General features: G+C 42.5%; 1 protein-coding gene across 5 annotated transcripts in view; it reads left to right on the top strand.

Moving 5' to 3' along the window:
• Positions 1 to 289: 289 nt before the first annotated feature.
• The window catches only part of FLRT2 (fibronectin leucine rich transmembrane protein 2), a 138,232-nt gene continuing 122,582 nt past the window's right edge, over positions 290 to 15,939 (top strand). The window contains exons 1-3 of one of the 5 annotated variants that reach the window (XM_030215199.1): positions 290 to 946; positions 3,806 to 3,962; positions 4,380 to 4,485. The gene's annotated coding sequence lies outside the window, so the exon portion shown is untranslated. Of the gene's footprint in view, positions 947 to 3,693; positions 3,963 to 4,379; positions 4,486 to 15,939 lie in introns of those variants that run through there. The other 4 variants (XM_030215200.1, XM_030215197.1, XM_030215198.1 and 1 more) reach the window with 4 other exon arrangements.

Genomic DNA, 15,939 nt, shown 5'->3' with positions numbered 1-15,939 from the left:
CCAAAATGATGTGTTAAAATGTGGCCCGATACGAGGACGAAATATATAGAGATGGCTTCAAATCACTTCTGGTTTTAAACGTTTTCGAAACAGGGGCAAGCCGGATAGAGCAAAATAGCGTCAAAAAAAAAAAAAAAAAAAGCAAGTGTCGTAGGAAAGCATCAGGGGAGGGGAGGTGGGCTGGAGGCAGCCCTGGGCCGGCTGATTCAGCAGGGGAGGAGTTAAAGGCAGCAGCCTGACTTGGGGCTCTTGGAAAGCTCTCACTTCGCCTCTTGCCTTCCAAGCATTCTTGAAGCTGCAAAGAGTAGGAGGGACTCCGGAGGAGAAAGAGAAGAGGCATCAGCTGAATTCCTTACTGTAAACATCTCCCTGGGGTGGGGGGGGGAAGGTATGACTTTACATTATTAGCAGGCAGCAGGCAGATCTCTCTCGGGCGTCCTGGCTGCAGCAAGGCAAGCGCAGGACCTTGGTCACAGTCACACGCCTGCTCCAAGCACAGCCCTGCCGGAGTCGCAGGGCTCCTGTTCCTGATCAGGGGCTACTGCAGCTTTCTTGATTCCTTTCCTTCTCTCTCCCCCCCCCCCCCCCCTCCTCTGGAAGGAAGACGAGGGGGCAAGTGGATGTGCTGGGATGCCGGAGCCGGGGGCTAGCAGGAGGAAGAGGTGGTGGAGAGGGCACGATGATGCCACTGCCTCCTAGGGAAGGAGGGTCCGCTCCGGGGAAGGCAGCGACACGGCCGGCTCCGGTTCGGGATTCCGCTGGCCGCCCAAGTGGATTCTGGCGCGGAGGGGAGATCCGGATCAGCCCGCTGAACTAGCAAGAACCAAAGTTTTTGCATTTTGCCTTTTCCTTGCCTTTTTATTTTTGTGTGGTGATGTGTGTGGTTGGAAAGGGACACAAAGAGGATTATGCACAGCGCTGGAAGGGGGCGATCGGATCCTGCCAGGTAAATGATCTCTGTCCGTTTTTGTTTTTTTTTTTTTTAATGCATTGCAAAGCGAAATAAATTCCAAATCCGTTTCAGCAGGCTTTGGGAATTCCAGTCCACGGGAGGCAGTTAATCATGCATGCCCCAAAATCTCATCATATCGCAGGCGGATCTTCCAGCAGATCCGAAACCCACAGCCTCTGAAAACCCGTTTCTAATGACTGGACTGCGATGGGCTCTGGAAGGCTTCATCAGCGTGACATATTTTTTTATGATCCTGTTAATGGGGAGCCATCTCAATGTATCATTTATGTCTTAGCATCATTCCGAGGGCCAGATCGCTGCTCTTGGTGCCCAGCTGCAGATTGGGCTGGGGGGGGGGGGGGGGGGGAAGGAAGAATCGATGTCAAAATGACATTTCAGAACCGCCTGGGCTACTGTTGCTTGGAGGGCTAACTTTGAAATGGGCGACTAGGGCTGCTGCTGCTGCTTTCTGAAGAGACTGCGGTTTGCTCAGTGGCAAGGGTGGTGGGGGGGGGGGGGAGATGCAGGTAGAGGCGAAAATACCGGGGCTGATGCTCTCTCCAGCTTGAGCAGAGGGGGAGGGGCGGGGGCACTCATCTAGCAAAGAGGTAGGGTAAAGTCTTGAAGGTGCTGGTTAGAGAGAGAGAGCAGGGGCCATTATCAGCTTAGATTCCCCCCCCCCCCTTTGTTTAATGAGAGAGAAGCTAGAGAAATGAAGCCATCTGTCCTTCTGGATCTTGCAGTCAACAGGCTATGCGAATTCTTTGTGAGTGAATGAATGAATGAATGAAATCCGCTTCATAGGGTACGTTAAGCACCAGTGGTGTGTGCCGGAGTCCTGCGGGCTAGTTTGTGTGTTTCAGAATCGAACGTTATTTTGGAAGCAGAGAGCTTCGATTCCAACCCCCCCAAAAAAAGGATGATCAGCATCCAGACCATCAGCGAGCCACACTTAGCACAGGATCTGTATTGGGTTACTAATAAGACCTGAGGTTGCGTGGTTTTTTTTTTTAATTATTGAATAAATGCCCTTCTTTAATAAAGACAAGATCGCTGTTCTGTATGGGGGCCTGAAGACATTAAACGTTTGGAGGGCAGCAATAAAGCTAAAGCGAAGCAGCAGCAGCAGCACCTCCCCCCCCTCAATCATAAAATGACCTCATCAATACCTGGAAATGGCAAGAGGCCAGGGCAGGCTCCTTTGCCACCATCGGCAATGAACAGAAGTGTTAAGATACCGTGTACCATCCCAGGCAGTATTCTGGGATGGACCCACTCTGAGCCTTACAGGAGTTTATAATTCAAGAATAGCCTCTCTGCCCCCCCCCCCCCCCCCCATTCACACACACCTTGCTGGCCTTTAACCTGCCATTGGGATAGCAGTGTAGCTATTAAAATGCTGATGGTGTTTAAGAGCAGCAACGGGCCTGACCACCTCTTTCCATCTGCACCGGATCAGGTAATCAGGGCTGCTTCACAATTTTCCAAGTTAATATTTTCATTCTTACTGTGGAAAAGAGGAAGGAGCAGGCAGAGAATTTGCTCTGTGCTTTTTCACAACGTGACTTTTTTTTTTTAACAGGGGTTGTTATCAGCTATACATACTTCCGTTTTTCTTGAATTTTACATTAAATCTCTAGCAAACGACTACCCACCCCCCCCCCCCCCCCCCCCCCACGGCCAAATACTTAGCTGTGCAATGGCTGAACGTAACTGAATAATACAATATATGTCCTGCTTTTAAGTTTAGGGCTCACTTGAAGCCTACTAAGAAATAAGTGACAACTGCGATTTAAATCAGTCCTGGAATGCATTGTCTTAAAAAAAATATTAGAAAAGCAACATATGAACCCTTGAGAGGCTTTTTTTTTTTTTTTTAGAAAAACAATGACTATTTATTCAAAATTGTAGCAGCTCCTTTTTCCTCAGATTACTCTCATAACTTTGTTTTTGCTGCCACACCGATTCAAGCGTGGTCCATGGGTGACATCTATCTGTGAGAAGCATGCAGTCCTTCACTGCAGAAAACATGCTTCACCTGTGAGTTCCACACCTATTATCTGGGTACGCTGAGTCCCCACAGTGATTTCCAGAGACGAACTGAAGCCATCAAATTATATTTTACATCAGCAAGCAGTCCTGGACGGTAGCTACCAGGAACCGAGTTGAAAAGAAGATTCTGGAGTCAGAGGCCTTAATATCCAACGGGGAAAGCCACAAATATACTTTTTTCCAGGATTGATGGATACAATTTCCTATATTCATAGCTCGACCTTATGAAATATTCACGTTTTTTTTTTTAGAAAGATTCCTCCTTCCTTTGGATTAGGTCTCTTTTGTTATTAAAACAGAACTGAAATCGCATGCCCAAAGTATAGGGCTTGTTTGGAATTGTGTCAAGGAGAAAGATTTTTGGATTACCTCACACCTTTTCAGTAGTAGCTCAAGGCCAATCACTCTGTCCCCAGAGGGTTCCAATCTAACTTTGCACCCGAAACAAAGGAGGGTTAAGTGACTTAAGGAAGATGACAAGCAGCAGCAGTGGGATTTAAATCTTCACTTCCTTGGTTCTCAACCCGCTTCTTTAACCATTAGGGCAGGTTATTCTTATGAGAAGCAGATAGTTAATGCCATCTTTAAAACTATATATAAAGGCCACCCCCCCCCCCCCCCCCCAAGTTTTTCTTGGTTGTGTTAAATATACTTTAGGATTCCCAACTAAAACTTTCCATGGACTTGTGTAAGAGTTATACCCATGCCCTGCCTGAGAAGAAGATTTCGAGATTTACTGGGGGAGGGGCTATTTTGAACATGGTTGAGACATCCTGAGAGCCCCCTCTGACCCTCTTTCAGAAACGGACCACCTCACTGCTGAGGACTTGCTAATTCCAATCAGCAACGCTTCTGCCCTGATTGAACAGCAGTAACACCCTGGGACTAAACTGTTGAAATCTAGACCTGGAAACATGTCAGCGTTTAAAAATAGAGGAATCTTCAGGGTGTTTCCAAAGTAAGTACCCAGCACCGATTACTCCTTTATGCTCTAGCTGGAGGTTTTTCTTCTCAGCGTGGAGGGAACCTGGGAAAATTAATCTATACTGTGACAAGCAATTTCTCTGCACCCGAAAGGATATATAGACATGCCTAACCCAATATGAAAAACTATATCACTGCAATGTAGTTACGAAGGGGTGAAAACCTTCTTAACAAAATAACTTGCTTGCTGGTATTTTAGAAAGGGCAGGGAAATTACATTTTTAGGTCATTGCTCTCTCTGAGATATTTTAAATTAGCTATTTGAAAACACGAGTGTGCTTCTTTCAAATGTCAGATTATTTCTCTTAAAATATTTGCAGAATGTCAACATTTTCCTGGCTACATTTTAATGTTCCCTCCTAAATGACTGTATTATTATCTTTTATACCAGCAGAGAGACTGCAGGTATATCGAATCTGCCAACCTATCACAGAAACAAGGCACTAAACAGGACTCCAAAATGAGTTTGGACCACTCTGGATTAGTTCCGGAGCCCTGTGAGTGTCCTCTGCCCATAGGGTCTTTTCCCCTTAGAATAAATCAACTCTTTTCGGAGAGTACTAAAGCATTATCCAGTGGAACCGCGACCTTTGGTCTTGCAGATTAAATAATTCATTCAGATTGAAAGTGTGTCATCTCAAATCTACTGAATTGAACAGATAAAGATTCTGTCAAAAAGAACTAGCTAATATCTCCAGAGCAAGACAAATAATGTCAGAGGAAGGAGTCATACTCTTTCTGATAAACTCATAGAGCAAGTTTCAGCTTTAGTCCTCAACACGCCAGTTTGCCTAGGGTTTTGGGAAGAGAGAGTGTGTGTGTTTAAACCTTCCTTGGATTTACTGCTGTCTTTTTTTTTTTTTTTTTTTTTTTTTTTTTGCTCTATCACAATATCTATAGAGTAATTTTATATAGAAAACTAAATGTGTTGACTTTTTTAAAAAAATAGATTTTTAAACGTGTTCTTTCTACTGAGGGTGTGGCTCATTTGTGATGATAAACAGGACAGTAGCACCATGCTTCCAGTGATAAAATAAGTGGACCTTGAAACAAATATTTCCTATTTGATGATAAGAAAAAGACAGGGTTTTTTTTATTGCTTTGACATATTTTCATCCAGTACTGTTTCTTTAAGACAGAATGTAAAAAAAAAAAAAAAAAAAGAGATTTTTATGACTTTGTAAGATTTACCAGTAGACTTTTATGAAGAAAATACTGTAAAATCAAGGTTACATTTTACAACTGAAATCATAATACCATGCAAATTTTATGCACAAGTTATCCATGAAGATGTATGGAGATTTGATTCTGGTGATAAACATATTAGAATCCTTAATTAACTCTGTGTTGGACACCTATTTCTCTCAATATCTTTTTATAAGAAATCACAGGCATGTGATACTGCCTTTAACACGCACCAAAAACACCTTCTGGCAATTAGCAATCATTTTTCACCTCTCCTTTTGTCAAAGCAAAGGGGCTATTTATCATAACTTGTTTTTTTCTTATGATAGCACAGTCTTTTATAAACAGGAATGAAGGTTGGTTAACCTGTTGTGGGTGAAATCCTTTCATAATACATATCTGGCTAGCTAGAGAGCTTCAGCTGAAAAAAGAAAAGAAATGTTTTATCCAGTGTCTCTGACCTTTTGGTTCAGTGCATCCAGGTGGCCAAACAGGACAATTTCATTCTCTCTTCTGCAAACAGAAATGTTTATGTTTTGTGAAGCTCGGGAAGGTTACGAAGGATCTGCACTGCTAGTCAGCATTAAACAAGACGAGACATTACAAAAAAAAGTCCAGATGTTTCCACAGGTGTCTGCAGGAAGCCCCTTCCTAACACAGACAGCCACCTGCGGATTTCCAAAGATTTTTTTGCACGGAAATGTGACGCCTTCTTCTTGAGCCATCGCGGTTGCCAGAACAGCTTAGAAAAGCCGTGCTCCTTAATAAATGATAAATTAAACTCTGTCAGCATTGCACTGGAGTTCACGGGCTATTAAATTCCTAACTGTAGCTAATGATTTATTTTGCCAATTCCTAGAAATGAATTATATCTATAAAAAAAAATAACTTCTCCCCGTTGGAAATTAACGCGAATGCAATTGTGCAGTTTGACATTGAGAATGCTGAAATGGGCTCAGATCAGTACTTCCGGGAATTATGCATGCCGTCTCCTGAGTATAAAATCGCAAATTAATTTCGTTGCCCTTTGATTGCTTTCCTTCGCTAAGAAAAACAATTAAGCGTGGGAGAAATATGCATAAAAAGCAAAATACACCGTCTTCCTATTTCTGGCAGTGAGGGGGAATCTCCTTGGACTCTGGTTTGCTGAACAGACTTGTTCTTGAAACCTCTGTGGGTCGTTTGGAGAGAGCTGGAACCTGGCCACAGGGCTCCTGAGCTGCATTGGAAGCTTTGTATTTATTTAAGCTTTTTGAGAGTAGTCTACGCTGCTCTTAATTTTCTTTCTTGGAAAAAAGCAATGCAACTGTAAGATATACTGCTTTTAAGTGGGACTTCAGGGCTTTACAAACACAGCCACCACAATGCAGGTATTAAAATGTGAAAGGTGCCGAGAACCAATGAAAACAAAGGTTCTTTGACTGGGAGGGGAAGCATTTATTTCAAGGAGGAATATTGTCTGTGTCCATTCGTGAACGTTGCCTTGCCATGGAAAGTTCTGCTAACACCCTGGCCCAGTCAGTTTTCTACTCCTTGTTCCAGGCCTGGGTTTTAACATAGATGATTGGTCAAAGCACCAGATTTTGAAGGTGCAGATTAACACGGCTAAACAGGAGCCCAAGGGGCCCTTTTACTAAGCTGTGTAGGCGCCTGCGTGCGCCAAATTGGAGTTACCGCCTGGTTACCATGTGGCCCTTGTGCGGTAATTTAAATTTTGGCGAGCATCCGCTACTTGCGTCTGAAAAATATTTTGTTATTTTCTGATGTGCAGCAGCTATGTGCGTCAAGTGGCATTGTCGTAAAGTCTCAGACCCAAAATGGACACGTGGCAATTTTCATTTTGCCTCACGTCCCATTTTTGGCAAAAATGTTAAGGCATTTTTTTTTTTAGGTGCAGGCCATTTTTCAGTGCACCTTAGTAAAAGGACCCCCAAGTTTGCTTGTTTTAGGACCTGCTTATGATCTTTGGTGGAGAAATAGTCTCTCCCTAATGCTGTCTGTCGGCACTGGCATCTTAAATCTTTCCCTGCCTGGTTCAAGTATAATGAGAGAAGTAGCCGGCCAGGCCAAATCTTCCGTGAATGTGTATTTGAGATAGTAAGGCCCAGGATATTTGGGGGGATGCCTAGAAATGGAAATTGTTAAAGAAAAACGAGAAGGAATTGGCATCCTATTTACTGATGGCCTGTTTAATAAAATGTCTTCTAAGCTTTTTTTTTAAATAAAATTTCATTTGTTTTAATATTGCCCACAGTCATGTAGATTGGAGGTGTCAGCTAAAGGTCTCCCTCTCCCCCAATTTTAAAGTTCACTTACAGTAAATGATTTTAGAGTGGGCTAATGGAAAACAAATTTATCTAAGACAACCAACTGACGTCTTAATTATGGTCTAACAAAATACTTTGGGAGCTTTTGGGGTGTACTTATCAATGTGGACTACTATTAATGCATGTTATTTTACTGTTAACCCCAGTTATTAGTTGCTAGGTCTCATTGCATAAAATAGTTCAGTTACTGGTAAAATAATGCATTTTAATGGTAGCCCACATTGATAACTTTCTCCCCTTAGTGTGCAGTGTCTGGTACAAGAGCTGAGATTGTGATATCATAATGCCACATTCCACCAATGCCTAAGAGGTAACCTCATCAATGATGTCATAATGGCTTGATTGGTGGAGTGTGCAGTGTGTGGTACAGGAGCTGAGATTGTGATGTCATAATGCCACATTCCACCAATGCCTAAGAGGTAACCTCATCAATGATGTCATAATGGCTTGATCGTCCCAAGGAGGTTTTACAATAGGAGGCTAAATGAACCTATCTGACCCATTCTGTGGGCTGGAGGCAGTGGGCGGAGCTTATCACCATGTTGTGTGACCGCAAACATTCACAGATGCTATTAAAAGCAATAGTAAACTTGTGAGGTTTATGACTGCATATGTGTGTGTGTTTTTTAATTTGACAGATTTTTTAATTATTATTTGAATCCTTCCCATACATAGCCCAAGGCTTTTACATTTTTTTACCTTGGGGGGGGGGGGGGGGGGGGTCCTGGAGCGTGAGCCACAGTTCACAGATGCGGGTGCTCTGGAGCCGTGGAAGGCTCGATTGTTGTAGGGGGCAGTTTTAAGAAAGGCCACGGCTCTGACTAAGCGTTGGGACCAGGTTGTGGGGATTCCCCCCCCCCCCCCCCCCAGAGGTTAAAAAAAGGCCTTGGGTTATATATGGGAAACTTTCAAATAAATAAAAATGTTGTCAAATAAACACACGCACATATATATACACATAGGCAGTCATAAACCTCATAAGTTTGCTATTGTTTTCAAAAGCAAGCTTACCCAAATGACCCGACCTAACCATATAAGCCCACCCACATGACTCCTGTTCTGATGATGGTTATATCTTAGACCATATCTCCCAATTCTCTTTCATGCTTATCCCTTAGTCCTTCTTCACCATCTTCCCTACACCTTACCCCTCCCATTCCCTTTTCCTTATACTTTCTTTGTTGCACCTTTCCGTATTCAATTCATATATTCTTAAGGCCTTTACTATGTTTACTATAGTCTGTAATATTTCTCCTTACAAGAACTTTGTAATTCTATTTACTATGTAAGCCGTATTGAACCTGCTATGTGTGGGAAAGCGTGGGGTACAAATGTAATAAATGTTTGGAGTCTCACAATATGGCTGGTACACGGGTGAGACATCACACTGTCTCCTGTCATAAAACTTCCAAGGATTGTCCAGTAATTGGCTCACTTTCATTTTATATAGAAGTGATTTTGATTTCTAGAGACATTTATTTATTTTTTCTTAAATTGAGTGGGAAATTATTAACATGGGCTAACATTAAGACACATTTTTACTGTTAACCCCAGTTATTAGTAACTAGAACTTATTGCATAAAATGGGACCTGCACTAAAATAGCACAAGTTAGTGGTAAAATAGCACATCTTAATGGTAGCCCACATTGATAACTCCCCCCTTAGTATCTTAAAGCAGAAGTTTTTATTTGAATAATCAGACACAACTGGGGATAATTATATGAAGGTTTAAATGAAGGCACGAGACATGGGTCTACTGGAGGAAGTTGTCACATGTTCCCGGGAGCCCCTTATTTCATTAAAACAAAGGGTTTTCCCAGCAAAGAGCCCCTTGATAAGAAACTGGCAGCCGATCATTGACAAGGAAGCAGAGTAGCACCTTGACTTGTTCAGGATTCTTGGGTGAGGCAGTTCCAGCCTTGGTTCTCTAGCCTGTACAGTTCTATGGCTTTTGCCACAAGGCTACATTGCCAACCATTGCTCCTATATCTTATCAAAAGGACGGTGTGTTAAGCATTGCAACATTTTCCCTGTATTAATTTGTTTAACATCAAAAGCCACATGTGCACTGCCGCTCCTTGTGACGCTGGGCCAGTCACTTAACCCTCCCTTGCCTCAGGTACAAGTAAGTACCTGCATATACTATGTAAACAGCTTTGAATGTAGTTGCAAAAACCTCAGACAGGCAGTATATCATCCATATTTGAGAGAGATTCTAGATGGAATGTTGAGATTCTGTTGCTATTTGAGATTCTGGAATGTTGCTACTATTTGAGATTCTACATGGAATGTTGCTAGTGGAGGAGTAGCCTAGTGGTTAGTGCAGTGGACTTTGATCCTGGGGAACTGTGTTCAGTTCCTACTGCAGCTCCTTGTGACTCTGGGCAAGTCACTTAACTCTCCATTGCCCCAGGTAAAAATTAATACCTGACCATTACCATGTAAACTGCCTTGAATGTAGTTGCAAAAACCACAGAAAAGCAGTATATCAAGTCCCATTCTCTTTCCCTTTAGTGTGAACTTTCAGTCTGCAAATCTTCAAATGGAAAGACTGGTATTCCTCCAGCACAGCTCCCTGCATCTCCCGTGTCCTCTATCAATAATGCACGGCTGTGATTTCTCTCATATAACAGGACCATCGTACTTATAGAGAAAACATATTAAAACACTTCATCTTTTCAACACAATGGCATGGAGCATTGCTTTAGCTACCAGGGGACAAAAGGGCTGATTACAGTCACTGACTTTGACGTATTTATTATTGCCGTGTACTTGTATGGAATCTGAGTACTTTGATTCTTATGGTCAGGAAATAAACCTCCTATATTCATTTTATGTCACTGTGTACCATTAAATAGCACATTCCACGTTATGGAATATCCTGGGACCATATCCACTACTCTGTACTGTCATGGAAATATTCCCCCCTTCCCTTAAAAAAAAAAAACGGCTACTCGTCTGTGACTTAGCTGGGCCACTGCAACTGTTGTTTGTTGTAAAAATTGTTTCTTATAAAAACTCTTGTAGCCCCGCTTCTTCTTTATATATAAAACGCACCTCCAACATTCTAATGAAGCCTCCATAAGTCCCAACATTCTAAATCTGTGGTGGTGTAGATCAAAGTTTGCCCATGAGTGTTTGCCCTGCCCTCGCCTGTAAGGGAAGGGATGCTACTTTAGCTATCATAAGAGGGGGGGGGGGGCAAAGGGGAAGAGAGGAGTAGGAGGGGGGGACACACTCACACTCACTGTGTCTCACATACGCACTCACACACAGTCATTCTGAAACACACACACACACTCACTCACAGATACACAACCACACAGACACAATCTCTCTCTGACACACAATCGCATAGTCACTCTCTCTCTCTCTCACACAGTCACTCTCACACACACACTCACTGAAACATACACACTACGAGGAAAACCTGGCTAGTGCCCGTTTCATTTGTTTCAGAAACGGGCCTTTTTTTTTACTAGTATCTCATAAATCCTATGCGGATAACAAAATTTGCATATATAATATTCAGCAACATATACAAATTATAACAGACAAAATCAATAAAATAACAGACATAATCATAATGGCACCTTTCTGTTTCCCCTGTACTTTTCTTCTCTCATAGCTTACTGTCCATCATTTAAATTGTAGCTGTATTACATTCCTTTTGCCTGAGCTTCTGAGAGCTGCATAGCCTAACCATAAACTCTATTGTGTCTGCAGATTAATGGGTACCTGCAGTAGCGTAGCGGGGGCGGCTGCCACCCGGGGTGGATCGCCGCTGCACCCCCCACCCCCCCGGGTGCAGACCAACACGACACCCCCCACCGGCGTCGATACCCCCTCCGGCATAGCACCACCCCGACACGGTCCCCACCTGCCTACGAGCTCCATCCATCTGCAGCGCTGCTGTAAAGAAGAAATCGCTTCGTCGGCCCTTCCCTCACTCACTGTGTCCCGCCCTTGAGGAAATAGGAAGTTACGTCAGAGGGCGGGAGACAGTGAGTGAGGGAAGGGCCGACGAAGCGATGGTGAGAAGTTTCTGCTTCCGTGCTGCCTCTCTGATGTCTCTTATAATTTATTTATACATTCATGTCGATTAAACCATCAACCAAAATACAAAACAAAATTTCACCCACAAACATACATATCCACTCCTACACTAGCTGAGATCACGTTTAATTATCTCACTAACCTCATCTGCACCTTTCTTTAAATTAGTCACCTTACTTTCTAACTCCTCTTACTCTCTTACCTATCTGTATGTTCCATCTTTGTTTATACCTTACGCTGTCTGTCAAAATGTTCTACTACATATTGTGTTGACATAGTAAAGTATTATACTATGGAGCTCATTTTCAAAAGAGAAAAACGTGCCAAAAGTGGCATAAATCTGCATTTGGAAACATCCAAATTGGAATTTTCAAAACCAAGTTTTAGACATTTTGCTATGAATTCTGTTAGAAGTGTATTCAAATCAGAAGGGGGTGTTTCAAGGGTGTGTTAAGGGCAGGATCTGGGCATTCCTAACACTTGGAAGTTTTTCAGCTATAATGGAACAAAGCAAAACCATCCAGGACTAAAACTAAAATGTTTTGAGCTAGACCTACTTTTATAATGAATAAGGCACATAAAGGTGGCCTAAATGACCAGATGACCAAAGGATGGAATCAGGGATGACCTCCCTTTCCTCCCTTAGTGGTCACTGACCTCCCACCCCCAAAATGTGATTAAAAACATTACTTGCCAGCCTCAGATGTTATACTCAGGTACATCAGAATAGCATGCAGGTCCCTGGAGTAGTCTAGTGCTCGGTGCAGTACACTGCAGACAGGTGGACCCAGGCCCATACCTCCCCCTAACTGTTACACTTATGGTGGAAACTATGAGCCTTCCAAAATTCACCAGAAACCTACTGTACCCACATATAAGTGCCCCCCTTCACCCTTAACGGCTATGGTAGTGGTGTACAGTTGGGGGTAATGGGTTTGGGGTAGGTTTTAGGGGTCTCAGCAGACAAGGTAAGGGAGCAATAGTGAGGTGTGTACCTGGGAGCATTTTATGAAGTTCACTGCACTGCCCCCTAGGGTGCCCTATTGCTTCCCTGGGATATCAGGGGGACCAGTCTACTAAAAATGCTGGCTCCTCCTACATCCTATTGGCTTGATTTTGTGCATTTTGCACTTTGACTTTTTTTTTTCAGGACCAAAAACAAAATGTCCAAATCACAAAACCTTGTTCAAAACAGAATTTTCAAAAAAATAAAACATTGTTCTTTTTTGAAAATGACCTTCTTTCCTATTCAGATTTTGGTCTTTTTGCAAAACATCCAAAGTCGGATTTTTAGATGTCATATCGAAAATGCCCCTCAATGCCATTCTTTGTATTGTTATTTGAATATTTTTACTGCTGTAATTGTCTATTGCTTATGTTTGATTTAATCTTACTGTACACCGCCTTGAGTGAATTCTTTCAAAAAGGCAGTAAATGAATCCAAATAAATTAAATTAAATATTAATAAACTGAATCACCCTGCTTAATATATTTGTTTGTTACATTTGTATCCCACATTTTCCCACCTATTTGCAGGCTCAATGTGGCTTATATATAAAAAGCTTAGCCCTCAGCCTACACCAAAGCAGACCTGTGAAAATAAGAATAGCCATACTGGGTCAGACCAATGGTCCATCTAGCCCAGTATCTTGTTTCCAACAGTGACCAGTCCAGATCAGACGTACATGGCGGACACCCAATTAGTAGCAACATAAATATGCTTTTAAGTTGTTTCTTATCTCAAAAAAGATATAGTAGAATTGGAAAAGGTACAGCGAAGGGCGACGAAAATGATAGTGGGGATGGGACGACTTTCCTATGAAGAGAGGCTGAGAAGGCTAGGGCTTTTCAGCTTGGAGAAGAGACGGCTGAGGGGAGATATGATAGAAGTGTATAAAATAATGAGTGGAATGGATCGGGTGGATGTGAAGCGACTGTTCACGCTATCCAAAAATACTAGGACTAGAGGGCATGAGTTGAAGCTACAGTGTGGTAAATTTAAAACGAATCTGAGAAAAGTTTTCTTCACCCAACGTGTAATTAGACTCTGGAATTCGTTGCCGGAGAACGTGGTACGGGCGGTTAGCTTGACGGAGTTTAAAAAGGGGTTAGATAGATTCCTAAAGGACAAGTCCATAGACCGCTATTAAATGGACTTGGAAACATTCCGCATTTTTAGGTATAACTTGTCTGGAATGTTTTTACGTTTGGGGAGCGTGCCAGGTGCCCTTGACCTGGATTGGCCACTGTCGGTGACAGGATGCTGGGCTAGATGGACCTTTGGTCTTTCCCAGTATGGCACTACTTATGTACTTATGTACTTAAACACACTCTTTCACTGTTGTCAACCACGGAGGTAACATTTATTTATTTAACACATTTGTTCCCCACATTTCCCCACTAGTTGTAGGCTCAATGTGGTTTACACAAGACCGTAGGGCAGGCTACAGTTCAATAAAATACAATTAAACAATGTAATAGTAAACATATAGGTATCAGAACAACAATTATAATAAAAGTGAAAAAGATAAGGTCCATGGATTTTGCTGTATCAAAGAGGTACATTAGGTTGGGTCAGGAAGGTAAGCCTTCTTGAACAGGGTGGTCTTCAGTAATTTCCTGAAATTTAGATGGTTCTGAGTTGATTTTAAAGATTTTGGGTAGTGCATTCCGCAGCTGTGGTCCTATGAAGGAGAAGCTGGATGCGTAGGTAGACTTGTATTTAAGGCCGGTGCAATCTGGGTAATGTAAATTTAAGTAGGATCGAGAAAAACTGGAACTGTTTCTGGGTGGTAGGTCAATTAGATTTAGCATGTATCCAGGAACTTCTCCACAAATAATCCTGTGAATCAAGGTGCAGACCTTGAAGGCAATACGTTCCTTAATGGAGAGCCAGTGTAATTCTACAGTGTTGGACTTATCGCATACAATGCTGCCTCCCTGGTGATATAAAGTAGCTTCCTTAACAAAGGGACAATTAGTCCCCAGACATAGCGTATGCAGCATGAGAGACAGCTTTGGGTGGTTCTGCAGTTGGCAATTAGTTTGAGAAACAAAACGCAAGGTAGTAAATGGCAAGCGTGAAAATCTGATCATATTCACGGATGTTGTAGCCTCCATTTTCTACATTTCCACTTCCCTAGTTTAAAGAAGTGATTAATCTTATGTTACGGAAAATAACTGGCAATTACCACGGGGTGGGGAAAGAGAAAAGAGAGAGAAAATCCAGAGCCCTAGTTATTTTGAAAACTGTTTTGCAGTTCAATATATAGACATTGTCCCTTTTTCTAAAGAAATGAGTCTTGTTTGACAAACTAAAGACATTCTTTATTTATTTTTTGTTTTTCGTCATTTGTACTCATTGGGGAAAATACAGGAGTGTGGAGTACTTTTGGGAAGGGTGAAAATCCCGGGTTGGTTCTGTTGCATTTGTCATGCCGACTGCAGTGGAAAAGGTTTTGAGCTGCATCCAGTGGCCACTGATGTTATTTCTGGCCAGCGTGACAGAATCATATCAGCTTTATTTTATTAAATTATATGTATGGGCTTTGTTTTCATTCTAGTTTCTAACAAATTCAGCCAGTATCGGCATCAATGACTCCATGTTTACGGAGTCATTCCTACAGATTTTAGACCTATAATACTGGGAATGGATTTCTGGAAGCCAAGCACGATTCATTCTAAAACAAACACAACAAAACTGAAGAATGTAATGGACATAACACAACTCTTCCGTTGTACGATTCCCTAATGTGGCTGTGCCACATGAACTTTATCTTATCACATCACTACTTTGTATTTGTTCACACCGGAGCCTGCAAAGGCCTCTCCGGTACTATGTAAGCCACATTGAGCCTACAAATAGGTGGGAAAATGTGGGATATAAATGTAAGAAATAAAATCAATCACTAAAATAAAAGTCCAGCATCAGTTTATGGATTCATTTTGTAAGAGTTTACGCTTTGTGGTGCCCTATTACTAACCGCGTAGGCGCCTACGCGCGCCCGTGTGTCAGTTTGAAACTAACGCCCGGCTACCGCGTGGCCTGGGCGGTAATTTCATTTTTTATGCATGTCCACTATGCGCGATGGAAAATTTCCGGTGTGCGGTGCTAACCGGGCGGTAATCGGTAGTGTACACGCACCGATGATTACTGCCCGGTTAACGCACAAGACGTTACCGGTAAATCAATGGGTGGCGGTAAGGTCTCGGGTCCAAAATGGAAGCGCGCCAATTTTTATTTTGCCGCGCATCCGTTTTTGGCCATAAAGTGAGGCCTTTTTTGCAAGTGCGCTGAAAAATGGGCCTTCGTGCATCCAATACACATGTCTACACCAGCACAGGCCATTTTTCAGCACACCTGAGTAAAAGGACCCCTGTGC

Source organism: Microcaecilia unicolor, chromosome 9 (genome assembly GCF_901765095.1).
Source record: "Microcaecilia unicolor chromosome 9, aMicUni1.1, whole genome shotgun sequence".
Classification (NCBI taxonomy): domain Eukaryota; kingdom Metazoa; phylum Chordata; class Amphibia; order Gymnophiona; family Siphonopidae; genus Microcaecilia; species Microcaecilia unicolor.
The sequence above is the reverse complement of the archived record's forward strand: the minus strand, read 5'-3'. Positions and strand labels throughout refer to the sequence as shown.